General features: G+C 38.2%; 1 protein-coding gene and 1 long non-coding RNA gene across 6 annotated transcripts in view; one reads left to right on the top strand and one right to left on the bottom strand.

The window, feature by feature from the left end:
• Positions 1 to 23578, top strand: part of GRM3 (glutamate metabotropic receptor 3) — a 248017-nt gene that overhangs the window by 52012 nt on the left and 172427 nt on the right. The gene's annotated exons all lie outside the window — the stretch shown is intronic.
• Positions 1 to 23578, bottom strand: part of LOC123334681 — a 178033-nt gene that overhangs the window by 110225 nt on the left and 44230 nt on the right. The gene's annotated exons all lie outside the window — the stretch shown is intronic.

Raw genomic sequence — 23578 nt, 5'->3', positions numbered from 1 at the left:
GCAAAAGTTAAAATCTTAAAGGAATTATAAAATGGATTAATAATGAAGAATGATAAACTGATGAATATAAGTGAAGCCAAAAAAGGAGGGAGAAAAGGACCAGTAGTACAAACAGTATGGAAAACAAAACAGTCCACTTAAAGGAGTCAAGTTAGTGGTTATAGTTAATGTAAATGGACTCAACTTTTTAATTAAAATACAAAATTTGTCACACTAAACAAAAAGCAAAATGGAGGCATATCCTCTTTATAAAAGAAACTTTAAATGTAAAAGCACAAAAGTATGAAAATAGGTATACCATGTAAATATTAAACAAAAGAAAAATGGTATGGCTATATTAATATTGGACATAGATCTTAACTAGAATAATAAGATATAAAGATGTACTTTTCAATGTAATAAAAGGGTCAAGTCCATAGGAAACTATAAATTTTAAAGTACATAAACTATAAACTATAAAGTCATAAATTTGTAAATACACAATAGCATAAATTTCAAAGTACAAAAGGCAAAAGCTGACAAAACTAAAGAACATACAAACCGACAATCATAGAGGCAACTTCAATACATTATTTCAGTCACTAATAAGAAAGCAGACAAAGGAATCAATTCAACATAGAGAAGTTAAGAACATTATTAACTAACTTGACCTAATCTGGCTATAGAACACTACACCCAACAAATGTAGAATGAATATATATATATACACATATTTATATAGACATATATGTGTATGTATAAAGACACGTACAATATATAATATAATATATACTATATATAATAACTTATTTAAAGACAGACTTTTTTGGTTAAAATGAGGATCTTGTCTTTATGTTCACAAAGTGTTAAGAAATAGAAAGTTATAAGTCAGTCTTTCCAAGAACCTGGTGTCCCAAGACATAGTGTTGAACAATTAATTCTGTTTGTATTTATTCAAAACCTTGAATTCTTAGAATTTAATTCTGAATCAGCTCTATTATCTTCATCCCAACAGGCATACATTTCAGCTACAATATACAGAAAGTTACCACTAAGCTTCTGAGATTTTAAAAAAAGAGGTGGGAGGAGAGCCAATAAATAGATAATTCATTTATTCTAAAATTAGTCCCATTTCAGACAAATGCCATCCTATTATAAGACTGAATAAACTAATGAAACATAGCAGAAAAATTAATTACAAATAGTAAGAACCCAGGGATAAATTTATAATGGAAAAAGGAATGTTATTTCTTCTTTTTTCCTCAGGAAAGTTGTTGCTTGCCACATAACTTTGACTTTGAAAGTTTTGAAGCAAAATAACTCTTCTGGGGTACCATAAAGTTAACATTTTACACTTATTTAGAGAAAAAGTTTCTGACAAATATTTTTGCATTGTACAAATAAAATCTGAAGAAGTTATAAGATACTAGCCAAAAAGAGTCAATGAATAGTGACAAGATATAACTTTTGAAATAAAAGCTTCTGATTTGTAAAAATTAGCAGTGAAAATTCACCCACAAAGAGGTCTCTAGATGGGTCTTATAATAGATATTAGAAAATCTGAAAAATTTATTTAGCTTTTTATAAGAAATCCATCACTAACCTATTTTTTTTAATAAAAGCCATTATGTTTGCTCATAAATAATTTTTTAAACATCTCCTCAGACTTATACCTTGCAAATTCATCACACATTCATTTAAAAATTATCCATGAAGTATATTCCATGTTCTAGGATTAAGCTAGGTGCTGTAGTTAAAAATAGTGAGTCAGAAGGACTTTATTATGAGTAAAGTGAATAAAAATGACAGTAAATTATGGAAGTACATCAAAGGAGAAACCAGCTTGTGAAACATAAGCTAACAACAGCAGGCAAGAGACCTGCTTTAGAGGGAGGGTCACAGGAGGCCTCACTAGTGTATTAACGTTTGAAGGGACAGTGTCCCAGGCAGAGAGGATCAGGCCTCACTGGAGTCAGGAAAGAAACTAGAGAGGCAAGAGAACTCCCTGGAGCTATGGAGGTCCAGTGGTTAGGACTCGGAGCTCTCACTGCAAGGGTCCAGTTTCAGTCCCTGGCTGGGGAACTAAGATGCCACAAGGCACTGCCAAAAAAAAAATAATTAGAGAGTCAAGGAACTGAAAGTCCATGGGACATGGAGTGAGGGGAAGAGCAGACTGAGTGAGTCATCATTCAGGAAATTAAAGTAGACAGATTTAAAATATAGATTTTTGTGGGTAGATTCACCATTCTTGCTGATTTACTACAAACAGGGGGTAAGGGACAGGCAGAAAACAAGGATAAACTCGTAAATGTTTGCCTTGGGCAACCAGGTAGATAGTGGCACCACGTACTGGCATAGGAAGACTGGATGTTGGGAAAGGACAACTTTGCAGAGTGGGGATCAAGAGCCTTACGCTGAACATGAAAAATTTTCCTAAAAATTATTGCACTTAAGAACAAGAAGGCTTGGGTGAGAAGTTTGAAGAGTGGAATTTGCATATATAAAAGGAGAAGTCATTCTGAAGATTTCAGAGGACTTGACCTTGTTCCTTCCCTTAGATGTATACTATGCCCTTTTGTGAAACACAGACGCTTTGGTCAAATACCTCAACATTTTGAAAGAATTAGGAAATGGTGTTAAACTCTTCCAGGAATAGAATCCACCCTGGGGCTTCCCTAGTGGCTCATATAGTAAAGAATACACCTGCCATGCAGGAGACCTGGGTTTGATCCCTGGGTCAGGAAGATCACCTGGAAAAAGGAACGGCAACCCACTCCAGGATTCTTGCTGGAGAATCCCACGGACAGAGGAGCCTGGTGGGCTGCAGTCCATGGAGTCGCAAAGAGTTGGGCATGACTGAGCGACTAACACTTTCACACTTTACTCTAGAGAAGAGATTAAACACTAAGGAAAAGGATGAAAACAAGGCTGTAAGAACGTACCTGAAATATCTGCACCATATTTATTTAAATGTATAAAGTATGTGGGCAGGATACACTCATTCAAACAACTATATCTGTAAGTCCACTTCATTTGCATACCAGCATGTATTTTAAAGGGGATTTTCTTCTTTCCTTATGACAAAAGGGAAAAACTGCCTTCTATGAAATTCTAAGATTTTGAAGTTATTATAAAGATGAAACTTCTCAGGGGAAGCAGTTTTGACCTGCCATGATTCCCTGCAGTATTCCCATAATATTAGATGGTTACTGCCTTTTCTTGTCCTTAAAACCTCAAGTATTTTACTATTCTCATTTCCTTTCCCATCTGAGAGCTCTGAAACTAAAGCTGGGAAAGGAATGAACATCAAAAAAAAATCCTTTATTCTCAAAAATTGATCAGCTAGAGGAAAGGAAGAAAGTAAAATGCTAAGTCAAAAACCATCCTAACATGTAAGTTGCCTTTCTTAAGTGCAAAAATTCCTGTCATTTTCCTGGATTATGTGTATATTTTAAATAGTGTTTCACGCTGGGGTTTATTATGTGAGTTTTGTTTGTTTCTATATCCATTTTGCCAAGTTTCTTAATGTGTAATTTTCATGAATCTAAGTAGCAGTTATTTATATCTTCTACTATAATAAACTACTGATTCATATAATATTAACTATTACATTAATTGAGTGTGTATACTATAGACTGGAACACTGTTCAACAGTATTTCATATACTGTTTTCTTTAATTCTTAGAGCTACCCAATGAAGTAGGCATTATTAATCATTTCACTTTATAGACACAGATAAACAGCTATTAAATCACTTGATCAAGATTAAATTATGCATCTAATAAACAGCTAGTTCCTTATTCACCATACTTACTGCTGTTCAATTAGACTTTGGACATAATGTATTTAGAACACTAAATATATTTTTAACACTGGCCTACAAAAAAGATAGTAAGATGAATCTATTATGTAAATCATTATTCTAAATCGTATCTGGCCAAATTGAATTGTCTTTTTTATGTTCTACTGATTAAGATCATAAAGCATTCTCCCAATTGAGAAAAGGTTCTCTCATCCATATATATGGTATATATATTCATCAAATTATTGAGAACACACTATGTATTAGAGGCACTTAGTGTATTTCAATAAATAAAAGAGACAAAGCTCCCTACCTTCTGGCAGCTTACATTCTAATGGAGGAAGATGCATAATAAACATATAACCTAGCTTAACAGAAAATTAAAATATGGTGACAAGTGCCTTGGAAACAGAAAAAACAAAATGTCAGCAGAAAGTCATCAAGTCATCAGTACTGCTATGGCACAGGGGTAGAGGGGGTTGCAATTTAAACAGGGTGGTCAGGATCAGCCTCACTGAGATACTCAAGAACAATTACCAGCAAGAATTTTATTCTTGCTCATTGTTCTCCAAATAATAACACATAACAATAATCTGACTGCAGTGTTTCCGTTTTTAATGCTACTAATTATCTTTTTGGACTTTGGCCACCTCATACGAAGAGTTGACTCATTGGAAAAGACTGATGCTGGGAGGGCTTGGGGGCAGGAGGAGAAGGGGATGATAGAGGATGAGATGGCTGGATGGCATCACCGACTCAATGGATGTGAGTTTGGGTGAACTCCGGGAGTTGGTGATGGACAGCGAGGCCTGGCGTGCTGCGATTCATAGGGTCACAAAGAATTGGACATGACTGAGCGACTGAACTGAACTGAACTGAATTATCTTATTGAATAAATTCAACACATATAGAATTAGGACAGAAACTGTCATCTCATCAAGGAAATAAGGCTCTGTATGATTAAGGAACTGATGCTTTCTTTTTAAAGCAATTTATTGTCAATTGAGTAATGCGTTGTAACATCACAGAGTAAAACAATCTTAAAGTCAGAGCTTTAGTTCTTGAAACGCTTGAATCTGAACTTTCTAATTTAGCAGAATGGGAGTATTTTTACCAATTCCATGGAAAATTCTGCCAAATATTGTATGTGTATATATACCTGCACACATATTTAAACATCAGATGGATAGAATAAATGCGTTAACTATGTAAAACATATACATAATTATGAATATTTGTTAAATACTGATTTGCCTGATTATTGCACAAATAGAGACATTGACTTTGGCACCTAAGGAAATTTGCCAAAGACTCACAGATCACGTATCAAATTACCGTATCTTATACGGATCTCTTAATTTTCTCTGAAAATGCTGCTCTTCCTCTACTGCCATTTCCCAGTCCCCCAAACAAACACCCTAGATCCTTCTATTTATCACACCCCTCACCTGTTTGGCATGTCTTGTTTCTTCATCCAAGCCAAACGTAAGGTACAATCACGCACTTCCCATCTTCCTCACCACCATTCAGCACTATCCTCCTCACCTACCTTTCCACTTCCCATCTTGACAACTCTCCCCAACACCTTCACACTTACTTACTCATTATCCATCCAGCTGCCAACGTGAGCTCTATGTCAAAGTACCTCATTTTCACAAAGCTAAAACTGTAACTCTCGTATAAATGTAGAATCAATATGCATCAAAAATTCTGAATCAATTAATGACACAACCAGGATTTTGAAGCTGGATCACAAGATAGTTGGAGAAACACGGTATACAGGACAAGCATATTGAAATACGCTTGCTGATTTAGAGACAAAACTGGCTAACGTCCTACAGGCAATGAAACTATCACCTATGGAGTCTTCTTCTCTACCTCTCAAAAATCCTTTGCATCTCTAACAGACAAAAATCTCCAAGTCCACACATAATGCCATAGAACTGGGGCTCTAAAATAGAAAGAATGTCAAATGAAGATATTCCCTTAGAGAATTAAATAATCCTTCGAAGGGCCTCCTGGACATTGTTCCCATTTGATAATAAAAGCATACATAGCCATCTTTTGGCCTTATTTCCAAGTCTGTGATAGTTTTTCTTAACAAGCATAAATAAGATTCTATCCTTCTCTATTTTAAAACTTTTCTTTCTAGAATGGAATAAAAATTGCCTACCATGAACCACAGAGTCTACACAAGCTGTTCCTTTGCATCTTTTCTACCATCCTCCTGTGATCCTGCCACACTGATCTTGCTGTTCATCAAACATGCCTCCTTCCGCCTTTTACTATGCCTTTTCTCTCTGCCTACTGCTCTCCCACCAGATTCAGCTATGGCTTCCACTTTGCATCATTCAAGCCTCTGCTCAAAGGCCCACATGCACGTGCATGCACACATGTGTACACACACACACACACACACGCATAACACACACACACACACATAACACACACCTGCCACATCTTTCCATCCCATTGCTTTTTATTTTCCTTCAGAGAACTCACCATGGTATGATGTGATAGTATTACGTTTCTAGTTGTTTATTGTCAGTATTCATTTTTAGAATATTAAGGAATTTTTGCCTCTTTTATTCTTCACTATCTCTTTAGTACTTTGAATAGTGCCCAATGACTGAAGTCACACAGACACTATATAGCACTGCCTCAAAAAGAAAATGTTGCTCGCTTAAAACACTGTTTCTTATTTCATAAAAGACAAAAAATTAAAAAGTAATTCCAGAAAGCAACAGTAAAATAATGCCACATCTGGGATCAGGAGCAGGGAAGGGCACACTGGGTCAGAACATGGAGCCTGGACAGATGCACCATGAAATGACAGAAAGTCCAGGCAGCCCTGAGAGGCTGAGAATACGAGAAAATCCAGAGAGGTGGGCTTTTGTCATCAGAAAGAACTGTCTGGTAATTGATTGGTGATGGGTATCACAAGGAGTGGACATGGATTCAGGACAATTTTGGGGGGCAGACCACTATCATTCATTGAGAATTGCTCTGTATGAGGCACTGTAGCAGGCACTTTGGCTGTTATCTCACTTAATCTTCATCAAAACCCTTTGAGGTGAGCAGCATAATGAAAGTGGAAGTGTTAGTCACATCAACTCTTTGTGACCCCATGGGCTCTACCCCGCCAGATTCCTCTGCCCGTGAAGATTCTCCAGGCAAGAATACTGGAGTGGGTAGCCATTCCCTTTTCCAGGGGATCTTCCCGACCCACAGATTGAACCCAGGTCTCCTGCACTGCAGACAGATTCTTTACAGTCTGAGCCACCAGGGAAGCCTGAACAGTACAATACCTATTTTTAAATTAAAAAAACCAAGGTTCCAGGAAGTAGAAGTTGTATATGACTAGGAAGTGGCCAGCCTGCATTAGCACATGTATCCATTCATCTGTTGATAGACATTTAGGTTGCTGCCATAGCCAAGATATAGCTTGACCACAATGAACATAAAAGCTCAGCAACAAAAAACAATGCATGATGTTAGGGCAGAACTTTCTTGGGATTAATATGCATTTGCTGCTGCTGCTGCTAAGTTGCTTCAGTCGTGTCCAACTCTGTGCGACCCCACAGACGGCAGCCCACCAGGTTCCTCCGTCCCTGGGATTCTCCAGGCAAGACCACTGGAGTGGGTTGCCATTTCCTCCTCCAATATGCATTTAAAATTCCTGAAATCCCTCACAACCATAGCCAAGAATTGTCCCTAGAGTATCCTGTGGCATGACCCCAGTGGTAGCAGAAAAATGATTACAGAAAAAGGGCCTGGAAAGAGAATTAGACTGCTATAAAAAGTCAGTTCATTGCAATGACTATTTTTTGTGCACCTCTATTTTATAGGATGTCCCAGACCAGGCATCACCAATAAAAACTATCTCCTCCAAGTCTTTTAACTACAGCTGAGCTTTGAACCTGAAGAACATATCATTTAATAACCATATTGCGTATTTTCAAGTCATTACACTGGAAAGGAAAGACAATCTCCCTTTCACTACAGCTCCCCTGTTTTCACATAGGTAGTTCTGTATTAAGTTCATCAATCAATTCCACACTACGAATTCCAAAGGTTTTCATTAACACTCAGTCATAGAAGACAACCAAATGATAATAAAAGTTATTAAACCAATATGGAATGTGGAGGGGAGAAGTTAGCTCTTAATTTGGATTGACATGAGTTATTTTCCTCCTGGAAGTATACAGTTTTGCAAATAAGAATGGGATTCTCTGTAATAACAACTACCCACATAATTCTCTCAGAAATAAAGTATAAACATATGCTTGAAAATCAGTCCGCCTGTACAAAATTCTCTATTTTTGTACCAACTTCAAAAATCACAGAGAGAAACAACAGTGAGCCTAGTTTTGCCTTCCCTCGTGTGTTTAAAAGGGAAAAAAAGGCAATGCATGAAATGGAAGAATTATATAAAAAGTATTAAATGCTGATGCAGGATACGTTTACTTTTAAATATTTGATTTAATTTAATAAGTAACTTTTTATTTGGTTATGAAACTTAGGTCATTCTTCAGGTTCTGCTGTTTTCCTGAGGAAAACTAATCCCAAAACAGTGCTTCTTGTTTGCTGAGCTGAACAATGACTGGTCGTCTATGAATTGGTGGGGAAATAACTGGGGTCTTCACTTCCTCACACGTTATGTTTGTTCACAGGCTTCTTTGATGTTAATTCTCTTCACAGCACTTATGTTGGTAATGAAAGAATATCAAGGGCCCCCTTTCATGGCTACAAAGTTAATTACTGCAATCAGAGAGCATTTGCAACTGTGGTTTGTACCAGCGCTTATCAAGTCCTTAAAAGTATTCATTGGCTTGATTCCTGGACAAATCACCTCAAATAGAGCAGTCCATAAATGTACGTCAATTACCTTGCAGATTTATTTATCCCTTTTTCCCCCAACTGAAGTTCACTGAACTATAGATAAGAAAGACAATGAACTTGGTGGTGGATTAAAAATAGAGAAGTTGTCATGGAAATGAACTCTTTCCTTTCTCCTATAAATAGATGAAAGATTTTGGAAAGGTGTTCATTATAAAGAGAATGTAATTTGATAACTAGACAAGCAGATTTTGTTTCAATTGTGAAAATTAAAATTACGTAAGGCCTAGAATTAAAATCTTTCTATTCTGTTCAGTTCTGAATATATTTCTTAGGCTTAATATGGTAACACCACCCTGCATTCTGAAAAGGGTACAAAGGACCAACAGCATAAGACCAGACTCTGCCCTCAAGCAGCACAATTTTTACAAGTAAAAACAGTCAATGAAGTATGATTCCTAGACAGAACTGCAGTAAATATAATAAAATCATGAATCTTTTTGCACATAAAAAATTAATTTAGAGAAAAGTCCCCATATAGGTCATTAGATAAACACACCTAGATTCTAGCCAGGTTCTTGCGGATGTAGCAACTCACTCTGCAGCAAATGAACTGAGTCATTCATTCCATGAAGGCAACACACTAAAGGGGGGAAAGTTGAGCTCTGACTTCAAATGATATACCCACTTTCACCCGTCCTTCACCCACTTTGATACTTGTAAGCAAGTCACTTTAGGGCTTCTAAACTTTAGTTTCTCATCAGAAATAATGCCCACCTCAAATAACTCTAGAAGGAATTAAGGGAGATAATACAGATAATGTGAGAACTTTATTAGTGTTCAAAAAAGATAGTCCTCTCTCCCCAGAGCACACCATATCTGCATCCAAGGCAGGGACTATAAAGAGAATCGGGGCACTTTTTCAAGTTGGAGAAAAGCAACAATGCCAGTCATAAGAGAAAACTGATACCACCCATAATGAATAAGGCTTTCCATGCAAAAATAGAAAAGTAAATACTACTTTAACTTCCACTTATAAGGAGCAAACAGATCTATTGGAGTAAGAGTTTGCTCTGCTGTCAGTCAAAGCTGATTAACTAATTCTGTGTATATACACTTGCTGCTCTTCTGCTTAAAGTGCAAGTTACCTCCTGGTCCTCTGTTGCTTCTTTGCACCTAAGTGCTCGGTCGGTCTGAGGTAGGCTGAATAGTAGCCTAGCCTCCCATACACACATACACACATGTGCGCACACACACAGATGCCCACAGCTTAAACCCTGGAACCTGTGAATGGTACTATACATGGCAAGAGGAACTTTGCAGATGTGATTAAGAATCTATGATGAGGATATTATCCTAGATTATTCAGGTAGATCCAATGCAATTACAAGGGTCCTTCTAAGAAGGAGGCAGGAAGATCACAGGGAGGGGAAACCCAGGTGACAACTGTAACCGAGTTGGAGTGGTGAGGCCACAAACCAAGGGATGCCTCTAAAAGCTGAAAGGGACAGAGAACAGACTTTCCTGTAGAACCTCCAGGAAAGAACCCTGCCAACATCTTGCTTTTAGCCCCATAACAATCATTTCAAATTTCTGACTTCCTGAACTGTATATTTGCAGCCACCAACTATGTGGTCATCTGTTACAGTGGCAATTAAGAAACCAATACACCACCAGTGAATCTCTCCACTGTTGACAGCTCATCTGTTTTATAAAGTTGAAGTGCATCCCTTGCTTTTGGTTCTTCTGCATTAATAATGATAACAACAGCAGCAGCAGATGGCATTTGTAGAACTCCTGAATTGTGCTAGACACTGAGTTAGACATCTTACCTACAATGTGCTATACAGGAACTTCTATGAAACCATTTCACATACGACACATTGAAGATCAGGATTCCAGTTCAGCACGATCTCCTGCCAAAGCCCATCATTTTAACCACTATGACATTCTGAATCTCTTCCCTCTATTCCATCGTCTCTCCCTTCCTCTTAGATCCCCATCCCACAGGCAGAAATCACTGGAAAGATGCCTATTTCTTATATGTCTCCAAAGGGAGGTTTTTAAAGAAGGAAGACCTTGACCTATAACTGTGTGTAAACAGTGATGCTACTCTAAGGAAATATACACCTAGGGAAGCTCCAATACTTTGGCCACCTGCTGCAAAGGGCTGACTCACTGGAAAAGACCCTGAGGCTAGGAAAGAAGCATTGAGGGCAGGAAGAGAAATGGGTGACAGAGGATGAGATGGTTGAACAGGATCACCGACTCAATGAATGGACATGAGTTGGGGTGCACTCTGGGAGAGAGTAAAGGACAGGGAAGCCTGGGCGGTGCTGCAGTTCATGGGGTCACAAAGAATCGGACATGACTTAGCAATTGAACACCACCACCTAGAAAAAGAGAAAGAAGGGAGGAAAGTAGAGAAACAGATAGGGAGTGAAGAGAAGAGGAAATTTTTGAAACTCTATCCCCAAATAAATGTCACTGTTTACTCATATGCAGGGTTTAAGTTAAGAATATCATGAATAGGTAAAGAGAAGTAAGGACATACACAGTGAAGGATTAAGCATAAACCAAAAAAAAAAAAAAAAAAAAGAGAGAGAGAGAGATAAAAATAGACACAGTTTGTAGGCAGAACTTACTGAAAGACTAGTCTGACTCAAGCAGTAAATTTAAATTAGGAAAGGATAGGAAGTTTGACACAAGTAAGTTGAGGTCAGTTTTCTAAGAAGCTTAACTGCCAGGAAGAGTTGAGGATGCAAAGCCTTTATTCATTTTTGAGTAGGGGACGGTGAGAAGGTGAGAAGGCTTTTTTAAAAAAAGAGAGAGGCTTTTTAAAAAAACTTTTATTTTTATACAATTTCAAAGGTTACTTTCCATTTACAGTTATTCTGAACTACTGGTTACATTCGCTGGGCTGTACAGTACATCCCTGTAGCCTATCTTACACTAAGAGTTTGGACCCCCTACTCCCTCACTCTGTATTGTCCCTCCCCACCCCCACTGGTAACCACTAATTCATCCTCTATATCTGTGAGCCTGTCTCTTTTATGTTATATTCACTAGCTTGTTGTATTTTTTAGGTTCCCTGTATTAGCAATAAAATATAGTACTTGTCTTTCTCTGTCTTAACTATTTCACTTAGCATGTGAGAGGCGCTTGTTTCAACCTCTGCCTTTTTCCACCTGATCTTCCTAAAAGTTTAAGATCAGAATTAAAATTAAAATGAAGATAGTTTTTAAAATATTTACAATAATTCAATAACTATTCCTGATTTTTAAGTGTATAATTTAGAGGTAATAAATAGGTACTTAAATTTTAAATGATTTCACTACTAAAAAATTGAAATCCTTTGCAGGCATACTTTCATAGACTATACATACTGTATCACATGACATTTATTCAGCTTTGAGAGGCAATAACCCCCTCCATGGTATTATAAAGCTCTGCTAAATCAGACAACAGTGCTTATCTCTGATGCAGAAAATGATGATAGAAAAAAAGGGAACTGACCAAACTCTGATGACTACTTCATGTATGTCTCTCATTAATCCTTACAGTACTACAGGGGAATTTATTATCTCCAGTTTACAGATGAGGAATCCAAGGCTCAGAGGATTTAAGTAACTCGACCATTTAGAGATATTAATAGAAAAACTGCATCTGAGCTAAGAAAGTGTCTATTCCATTGGAAGAGAATTAAACTGAAACAGACATTTTAGTTATTATTTCCTGTTATCCATTCATTTTCTTATAAAAACAAACACTTTGATAACATCAAAAAAAACAACTGAACTAGGCTATTTACCAATTTACTGAGGCTAGCTTCCCTGGTGGCTCAGAGGTTAAAGCGTCTGCCTGCAATGCAGGAGACCTGGGTTTGATCCCTGGGTCGGGAAGACCCCCCTGGAGAAGAAAATGGCAACCCACTCCAGTATTCTTGCCTGGAGAATCCCATGGACGGAGGAGCCTGGTTAGCTACAGTCCACGGGGTTGCAAAGAGTCGCACATGACTGAATGACTTCACTTTCTTTCCTTCCACACTCCTTCCTCTCTGAAGCAAATATTAACACATTTCTGTGACAAAAAACTATGTGTCTATACCACAATCTACTGTTAACAGTTGGAGAGCAAAGGGTCCCTCAAAGCATCCTTTCAGAGAAAACTCAGAAAGTAGTCCCCTCCCCTACCACTAGGCATTGAAACACATTCCCTAAAATTTTTTTTTTTTTTTAAATTTAAAAATACCTGGAGCCCCACAGTACCGTACCATATATAAGATAAGCAAGGTCTTACTGTATAGCACAAGGAACTATATTCAGTATCTTGTAATAAATTATAATGAAAAGAATCAGAAAAAAGAATATAGATGTATACATCTACAAGTGTATAACCAAATCACTTTGCTGTACACCTGAAACTAACACAATATGTAAATCAACTATACTTCAATTATAAAAACATACTTGGAACCCTAAAGCAAAATGCACATTTTGCAAGTCCAATTTTCTATTCAAACACTGGGGGAAAAAAATACTGCCAGCTGAAATGAAATGTTAATTAATAACTGATTAATACTCTTGCTAACCAGAAGAGCCCTTGGGGACACTTTTCCAGAACAAGGCCTCAGTGGCTGTATTTACGGCTTCGTGTCCTATGACAGTTCCATTTCACATTCAGTCCTATCTTCCTTGCTAAAGCACTTGTCTTGAGATTCAGAAATTTCCCTCCACCCGCCTCAAGCCCCCCACCCGCCCCACCAAAGGTATGTTTCTTTACTAGGAAGCTCTTCAGTTATGTAAATGTGCTGAGAGCATTACCCTGAGAGAGGGCACTAATGAATTCTTTATATCCCTAAAGATCTTAAATAACATACACAAAGCCAGAGATTTTAAAGCCAAAAATGAAAGTTTAACCATGAAAGAGAAATCCATGGGGGAACAGCATTAGACTGCTTCAGGAAAGTAACCCTTGAGCTGTGACCCACTTATTAATTAGGAGAGGCTGAGGTTCAGAAAGAAAATTCGCTAAAATCACATCAGCTACCTTAATAGATTCAGGGGAATTTTCCCTCAATCCACTTGATTAGTAGAGGCTGAAATGTACAATCTTCTACAGGATGATTATGTCGACTGGAAAAAAAAAAAAAAGCACAAGGTGAGAATTGTGAGTTAAGCTGTATTTGGGCAAAATGAGGAGTAGAGCTTGGGAGGGCGTGTGTTCATGCATGCCTGCTGTCACTTCAGCCATGTCCAACTCTTCGCAACCCTATGGACTGCAGCCTGCCAGCCTCCTCTGTCCAAGAGATTCTCCAGAGCCTGGGAGACAGCATCTCAAATAGCTCTGAGAAACTGCTTCAGATAGGGAGATGGGAAGGTCAGTACATATGTGATTCCAGTGAAGGGAGAACACATGCAACCCAACACATATGTCTTGCAGAAGGCTATTGCTAGTCACAAGGAGCAGACATCACCATGAAGGGTTTTAGTGTTTTTCTAGATGTGAGGAGATACAAGAATTGGGCTCATAAAATTGGCTCCTAAATATATCTAACTATCTGAAGACCTGTTCTGCCAGTTTTTTCCAGAGCACAGAGTACCTCATTTCTGATCTCCACCTCCTTTCAGGGGGTGTTGAGGTCAGCATCTGCAGCAGCTCATAATTGAATTCTTGTAGAGATAAACAGCAAGTACCAATTTGCAGGAGACAATTAGAAACAATCTGTATTCATCTAAAATCTTCACTTCTTTGCCTCTTATGTGGGAATGATCTTTCCCCTAGAACCTGACCCTAGATGGTTCTCTGTCTGTTTATTCTGATGATTTAATAACTGAGCAACTAGCGTTCCTAATGGCTACTCCTAAAACACCATCTCCCTCACTAATGTCATCAGAATGGCAGGGCATACAGATAGGAGCCATCAAATGTGATATCAGGCATGAGAAATCAGGCTTTTTTAGAAAGTACAGAGAACCTGCAGGTGGTGGTATTAGAGGGGAATCTGTATTTTCTTTTTGTTTTCATTTGTTTTCCAAATTTTGAAAATGCTTTACTTATCCAATCAGAAAAGTTATTTTTTAATGTCAATGTAAATCATACATCATATCCCATGCTGAAATAGAAAGCCAACAGATCTCACTGCAAGGTCCAGTTCAGCCAAAATGGAACAAAATCATTTTGGAGGAATGGGGTCATGGGAAACTTTCAGGCTTGAGAAAGAGGCATGTGTCATGAGATGAGGAGAATCAGCATTTCCCAAGGGGTCAAGAGGGTTAAGAAGTCACACAGAACATTATTAACATCATCCTTATTTGAGGGCAGGAAAAGTTTGATCTGATCCAATGTAAAATGTATTATTTATTTTTAAGATTCTTCAATGAACGTCTATGCTGCCAAGATCTCTAGTCAATGGGGAGCTAAGAGTGCAGGCTTCATAGCATGGTGTTCATGAACCTGGTGAATTTACCACAGTCCACAGGCCAACTGTATCCTGCAGATACTTCCCACATACTGAGGGCAGGTACCATCAGTAAGTAGGGTTTCCATGAACCAAGCTCAGAAAACTGATGTGTAAAAGCCTGAGGTCATTTTATTAATTCACAAAAACAAACAATGGTCTTAGAGACCCAAGTGCCTAATTGTGTACAACTAGTCCAACTGCTGCATTGAGACAGACCTGATCAGGGAGCCAATTCATAACCAGAAAACAATTTTAAGAAGCATGAATTCAAAACTGAGAGAGGTAATGAAAACAAAAGTATTCATGAAAAGGCAGTTTTCCAAATGCTTTATAGAACCCCTTCAGTTTCTGCTGAAATGGTTAAGGTGGAAGGTTTCTGTTCTCATCTTTAATTGTGAAATGAAAACATAGCCTACAATCTCATTTTCAAATTCTTGGGAGAAGCCTCATGTCAGTCCCCAGCTACTAAACACAATTGTATATTTTTCACTCTAATTTGCTCTATGTTTTAATTAACAACCCTGAAGCTGCCTTGAACAGTGTTTCCTACCTTTCTCAGCCTGAGTAAAATCTGCCTCACACTATCTGGTGGAGCCAGACAGTTATCTTATTTATGTCCCAATATCTTAACACAACATAATTAAGGAAGCTGGAAGGTGGAGCACAAAGCAGTACTGGGATTGTTTTTCTGTTTTCCAGAGGATACTGAGCATTTCTATCATAATGTAAGGAGACTGGGGTCACTCAAGAGAAATTATTGCTTCTACTGTCATATGTCCTTCTTCGTGGCTGGGAAAAATGAATACTAATGTGCTCAGATACATGAATTCGAAAGCTTTCAATTTACTTGGTAGCATCAGTGCCATTAATTTATACTCTGCTAATTTAGAATATATGATTTAACCTGCATGCATGCATGCTAAGTCGCTTCAGTCGTGTCCGACTCTGTGCGACCCTATGGACAGCAGCCCACCAGGCTCCTCTGTCCACAGGATTCTCTAGGCAAGAATCCTGGAGTGGGTTGCCATTTCCTTCTCCAGCGATTTAAGCTGAGACTAACTGAATTTAAATGTAATAAAACCACATTTAAATATTCTATATTAATTTTTGTAATCCCGGATACAATTCAAAGTTTTACTACTATCCAAATCATAAATACATTCTGTTGGGTTAGTCAAAAAGTTCCTTCAGGTTTTTTCCATAAGCTGTTATATGGCAAGAGAAAAAGAAAAAGAAATGAATTCCTAGATTATCTTGGAAACTGTCTCAACCCTTTGCTTCACCCCTTGGCTGGAACATTTACGTAGCCCCCCAGGGATGGTAAGGGTTGATCAAATTGACTGGCAAGACCGCCTCACTTGTAGGGTCCAGTTTTCTAGGGACAGAACACAATGTGCCCAGGTGGGAGCCTGCTGAGTCAGGCTTGCACAATAGCTGCACATCCCTGATAGACGCCCTCAGCAAGCAAGCTTTCAGTGTTTATTTATAAACACAGAACACAGGGTTATCATTATTTTCAAGAATCTAAGATTCTTAAACAGGGCTTATGGGTGGGGGATTCATATTCCAATGAGCTGATCTTTATCAGAACCATGAGCTGAAGTTCGGCTTTAGGCTCCCTAAAGAACTCAATTATTCTCCTTTGGCCAATTTTCTTCACAAATCCAACTCTCTCTGTGCTGTACATGAAAAAGCACACAAGAGAGAACAGAATGATCTCCATCTCACCCTCTTTCATTTTTTTAAATCTTTCTTAAGAAAACATTTTGGCCCTGGTAAACACTCAGGTACTTGACAGTTCTATCACCTGAACACATTTCCCTAAAACAAGAGAAATAATACAATGCCAGGTTCAAGAGCGAGCCTATGTATCAAAAAGTAGCTGACAGTCGGCACACTAGAGTTACTCTTCCAGAGGAAAAGCAGGCAGAACAAACATAAAAAAAGAACAACCTTCTAGGAGATAATTTCCCACAAGCTGTATAAACTTTCTTTAGCTAAACAAATAGTCCTAGAGATGAACTTTTGTTTTCCTATTTTGGGGACACATCGTAATGATTACCTGCGGTTTTTCTCACTGGAAAACTTGCCAACGAGACAAAATATGTTCTTTGTTTTTCCCAGCTGAATGTCTCATAAAGATATTTTCAGAATCTAAGTTCTTCCCTTGTGAATGATTTTATAAAATTTAATATCAACTGTATAACCATCAGATCAGACTTTGTCAAAGGACAGATCCTCAAGCCATGCTCCAGAAACTCCACCCTGAGACAAGCAAAGCCTTTGTTTGTTAAGGACCACCTTCGCAGTCTCCCATTCCCCAATATATCTTAATACTCCACAACCTCAAAGAGGTGGGAGAAGCTGCCGTGTGTTGTCAGATGCAAGTTTCATGAAATGTCAATGTACTCTGAAGATTTTCTAGGGACAACACTCTCAAAAATCAACCTCAGATAATGGAGCAAAGACATGGAGCAGATAAAGAGCTATAACTGTGTGCTAGGAGAAGGAGCTTGCGTCCACAAGTCATAGAAACAAATCAGAAAAAGACATCAGTGTCCACGTAAGACCCTGGGCCCTCCATCCATATGAATGTATAACTGGGAAAGGCCCAGCCATGGGAGAGACTTAGGTTTAAGCAGTTAGGAGAAGTTTGCTCAGTATGACTGAGTCATCCTCCTACCAAAATGATTTCCTAATGTCTCACCTCTTGCCACTTTTTTTCACCTGCCTTTTCTGAAATTTCTGGTCTCCTCTCACACATGAAGTATCCGAGTAGTCTTACCTCAAACTATAACTTGAATTTGGAACATGAAGCCACTCACCCCTTAAAATGATGGTTTAATCAAAGCCTCATCTGAGAAGGGCAAGACCTTCTGTCTGCTTCACACCTTTGCTACAGGAGTGAAATGTCACTGGGGCTTACGATTCGCCCATGTCTTGTATTACAATTGCAACAAATACAAGGAGAGGAGTTTTCACTTTGTTCTCTAGGAATGTGCATTCATTTGTTCATCCCACTTCAACTCTGGTTAAACTTTTACTCAGCCAAGTGGAATGATTCATCAGGTAACACGTGGAAATTTGATAGCATAGTTAGAAAATCTCAGCTCCACTGAAAGCATTTCAGGGAAACACAACTTCTTCACCAGTCCCTTTAATTGAACCAGGCAAATGAAACAGTATAATAAATTCATACCTTTCTAAAAGGTCCTTTCTAGTCTTAACCTGCCCAAGAGGACATAAGTCAGATATGTTCAGTTCAGTTCAGTCGCTCAGTCATGTCTGACTCTTTGCAACGCCAGGCCTCCCTGTCCATCACCAACTCCCGGAGTTCACCCAGACTCACGTCCATTGAGTCAGTGATGCCATCCAGCCATCTCATCCTCTGTCTTCCCCTTCTCCTCCTGCCCCCAATCCCTCCTAGCATCAGAGTCTTTTCCAATGAGTCAACTCATCGCATCAGGTGGCCAAAATACCGGAGTTTCAGCTTTAGCATCATTCCTTCCAAAGAAATCCCAGGGCTGATCTCCTTCAGAGTGGACTGGTTGGATCTCCTTGCAGTCCAAGGAACTCTCAAGAGTCTTCTCCAACACCACAGTTCAAAAGCATCAATTCTTCAGTGCTCAGCTTTCTTCACAGTCCAACTCTCACATCCATACATGACCACAGGAAAAACCATAGCCTTGACTAGACAGACCTTTGTTGGCAAGGTAATGTCTCTGCTTTTGAATATGCTATCTAGGTTGGTCATAACTTTCCTTCCAAGGAGTAAGCGTCTTTTAATTTCATGGCTGCAATCACTATCTGCAGTGATTTTGGAGCCCAGAAAAATAAAGTCTGACACTGTTTCCTCATCTATTTCCCATGAAGTGATGGGACCAGATGCCATGATCTTCGTTTTCTGAATGTTGAGCTTTAAGCCAACTTTTTCACTCTCCACTTTCACTTTCATCAAGAGGCTTTTTAGTTCCTAAAAAGGTCCTTTCTAGTCTTAACCTGCCCAAGAGGACATAAGTCAGATATGTTCAAAGACCTTTAAAATCAACTAAAGCTTTGAGACTTTTCTAACTCCCCATCCCTAAAGTTTGCCTAATTTGCCTCTACTGAAAAAGTTGTTTAATCCCACTATTTTCTCTCTTATTGTAGTCATCTATTTCAGATCCTCTATATCTGATGGTTACAGATACGCTATATCACTTAGCCTATCAGTTCTGACCCTGCTCAGATTTCACACAGCAACCTCATTTTAGCAATATAACCAAATATTTTCATACTCCCTATTAATAAGAAGTACTCAAGTTTTTCTCCTTTTTTCATGGGTATTAAAATACTTATTTGAAAACTAAGTACGTTTTTTAATAGATACAGTTAAAAGTAGAATAAACTCGTCTTGAATTTTTATTCAGCCTTTTAGGGATAGACTAGATAAGTACTATTAAAATTAATTTGTAAGAGGACATTCATAATTGTCCATGACACCAACACTGATACTGTTTCATTATCACTTCAGTAGTTCTTTAAAGATTCAGAATATCACATGGGGTCACAAAAAGAAACCATCCTTGCCAATGTGTTTTGACCATGAACCAGAACACATTTAATTTCTTCCTTTACATCTCCAAATATAGATGGCAATCTTTCAATACTGTTCACAAACATATTAAAGAGTAACATCAAATATTTGGAAGTTTGAAGTATAGGAAAGAAAAAGAAAGGTGATGTACTTAATTTTAATTGTTTTGAGATTAATTTCATGAATTTTACACCTAAAGGATTCTATTTGCTATAGCTCTATGGTGAATAAATTTTTCTCTTGAAAACTGATAATTAATTCTTCCACCTTGGAAGGCTGAAAAGCCTAGACTTCTGAATATATTTACATGGAAATTAACATTCTCTTCTCCTATTTCTTTGAAATTTCTTTAGAGACTATCTTTCCTCATTCAGTTCTGACTGTATCAAACATCTATTAACATAGTTTCCTTTTCTCTATATTCTGAAAGCTTGGGGTTTAGAGAAACCTCAAGTGTGCAAAAGTCTGAAAACTAAGGACAAGCCAACCAATGTTAACTATGAACTATTTCCTTTAATCCTGCGAACAGTGTTGAATAGATTATTAGGCTAACCTCACATAGGCAACTATTTCCTAGTCACCTACAGTTCCTCCCTCCATACATACAGCAGCATGTTTCTGCAATCAAAAAGAGAGAGAGAGAGAGAGAGATCTAATAAGGAAGCTGATGTGTATCACTGATTATATTTTCACATGTATCTGGAGTCTGGTAGGCAATGCTAATGTATCAGTGAATGCTAGAAAACCATTTGCAATTAGATATTCCAGCTACCGTTTTCTTCATCCCTTCCTTCTTCCGTCTTTCTTTTAAATTGCTTTGCCTCTTTCTTTCAATGTCATTTATTTTTCAATCTTTGGACCATTTATTTTCTCATTAAAGTGAAACACAAAGAATGGGTTTCATTACGTCTCAGATAAGAGAAATGCTGGTTGATTGGCACCAACATACAGGTTCCCTCACTGGAGAACTCAGTCATCTCACTTCCCATCTTTGAGACAGATTCTTCACAAAAGATAAGTGATTTGAAAATCAAAGGGTCACTTTGCTCAAAGAGGGAGGAAAGGCTGAACTGGCAGCTTGGTCTCCATACTGAGGAGTGAGCCAGAAGACAAAGGTCTAAGTTTTAAAAATAAATAAATAAATAAACAAACAGAAAAGACATATTGACCCAAGTCCAAATATTGATACTATCAGATCTGGCAATGAAAAGATAACCAGAGTCTTTTCCATTGTTTTGTATACATCTTTTTGAGAAGCTCCAGTTTGGACAAAGCAAAAACTGAGAACAAAAGAAAGAGAGGAAAAAATATATATAAAACAAATAGACATCATTTTGTCAAGTTTCTAATTTTTCTTTTTGAGGCCCCCTAACAATTTTGGACCACCAGGCATACAAAACATAACTGTCATCTGATAGACCTCACCTCTCTCCTCTGGAAAAACTTGTGTCTAAACCATTCATTTCTAAACTCTTTTTTCAAGATCACAAGGCAAGATTTTGCTAATGAAGCTTATCAAAATATAACACTGGAAGATGAGACTCCAAAATACTGAAGCAAACACAAAAGTGGCAAAGCACCAGAAATGCTGCACTGGACTTCAGTCCAGTGGAAGGAAACCTACTCAAGATGAGAAAACCCACACTTTGCTCACACAGATCTATGGACCATTTGAACCAAAAATTATACATTATATTTCTAATTCTCAGGACAAAGTGAACATTACTAAGAGACATATTCTGCAATGAATTCATTAAAACGTCAGACTATTTTCAATTCTGACATTTTTGTATTTCGGATTTTTTTATCCTTCAAAATGAAGCATGATGTAGTGACAGAAATATTCCTTAAAGTTTAAAGTGAACAGAGTGCCTCCTTTTTCCTAACTTATTGTTAATTCCATCAACAAAATGATATCTAGAATTCCCTTTGTCATTTGTAAGCAATCATGTGAGATGCAAGAAGAATTTAGTAGAGTCGATCTATAGTCTCCAGAAGCTTAGAATCTAAAGGGACAGAGTGGATGGATGTGTCACAGGCCACCCACATTGCATGGTCATTACAGATGCTAAGAGTTCAGAGGAAGGGAGACCATTTCCAGCTGGTTTTGGTCAAAGAAGTCTCTTTGGAAGGGCTTAGGGAGGGCAGTATGCAATTTTCATCATTTTTTTCAAATGATGGATGAAACAGAGGATGGTACAAATCAATCTGATGACACCAACACAAAACGTAGAGTCAAAGAAGTACAAGGGTCTCATCTGTGTACTCCTGTCGGGGTTGTTACGAGGAATAAAGGAGTGAAGTAGTTTGGAATGGAGCCTGATAGATGCAAGGACTAGGTACATATTCATCGTTACTATGGAAAATAGTTGGCAGACTACTTAGATCATAGGGCAGATGGACCTGTTAGTCAGGTGCCCCTCAGGTAAATGCAAGAGAGATGGGAGGTTACTCAAGGACTCCAGGGACATGCTGTTAAACTAGGGACACTGACCATAGACCAATATGGACAATAGGGGCTGATTTCGTAAACTGTCTTCTTTAATTATCAAGTAATAGCAGTATTCCTGGAGAAGGAACTGGTGAACCATTCTAGTATTCTTGCCTGGACAGAATCCCATGGACAGAGGAGCCTGGCAGGCTCGAGTCCACAAGGCCGCAAAGAGTCAGACATGACTGAGTGACTAAACAATAGCATTATTGGAAAAAAACACTTGTAAATCACAATTTTACCACCTGAACAAAACAAGTATTTTCATTGCTTTGTATTCCCTTCCAGGGATTTGTCCATATGGCTGAATATTTTTTACCTAGAAGTTGTCATACAATTTTGCACTCAGACTTTTTTCACTGAAAATTCTAACATCGAATATATCTTTGCTGCTTTTTAAAATCTTTTTTGAGGAAACACACTTCCCTAGAAGACAGAATTAGACCTGCAACCGCCACTCAGGAGATTAAAAGCAGACACTGAAAAGAATTTTGTCTCTGCAAGAGTAGCTAAAAACAGAAATTATTTCTTGATGAGTTTTTATAAATACACTTCTCTGGAAGGTCCTTCAGCAAATGGCGCATGTTCCATGTCTTAAATTTTTCAGAGCAACACCATCAGGAAAATGTTGCCCTATTGTCTTTCTCCCCTCTCTGCCTTCCCCTTCCTCCTCATCTTCAGGACACTCAGACATGTCAGACTTATCTTGATTTGATTCTATATTTTTAGCAAATTGTCTGGAATCCAAGTCTTTCCTCATTTACTTCAATGTGCACTCAGGCAACGTGCTCAACCCCTCTAAGCCTCCAGTTTCATTCCCTGTAAAATGAGAGGAGTATGAATACATCCACAGAGGATTGCTGTAATAAGTCAAGGAGGGATTCCATGAGAGGCAGCATGTATCGCGGTAAATGCACAGACTGAAACCATTCTGCCCAGATTCAAATTGCATTCTACCCCTCCCTATGGAATCTTGAGGCTATCAAACATCTTGCCTCAGTTTACTCATCAGTACAATGGGAATGAGAGTAATAATGGTTTCTATGTTCTTCTGTGTAGGTTGTTATGAGGAACAAAGGAGAAAAGTAGCTTGCAGCGGTGCCTGGTACATGCAAGGGCTAAGTAACTATTCATCATTACTATGAAAAATGGCCAGCACACTATTTAGATCATGATAAGCAGCCAACAAGTGCTAACTATAGATATTACTTTCTCACATTCAAGTAGAATGCTTTTATCATCTCTGGTAATCAGTATTCATTTCATCACTAAACCCAAAAGATATCAGTCCATTCAGTCGCTCAGTCATGTCTGATTCTTTGCAACCCCGTGGACTGCAGCACACCAGGCCTTCCTGTCCATCACCAACTCCCGGCGTTTACTCAAACTCATGTCCACTGAGTTGGTGATGCCATCCAGCCATCTCAT

The sequence above is a fragment of the Bubalus bubalis genome, chromosome 8, assembly GCF_019923935.1.
Source record: "Bubalus bubalis isolate 160015118507 breed Murrah chromosome 8, NDDB_SH_1, whole genome shotgun sequence".
In the NCBI taxonomy this organism is placed as follows: Eukaryota; Metazoa; Chordata; class Mammalia; order Artiodactyla; family Bovidae; genus Bubalus; species Bubalus bubalis.
This window is presented reverse-complemented; position numbering and strand designations above follow the sequence as displayed.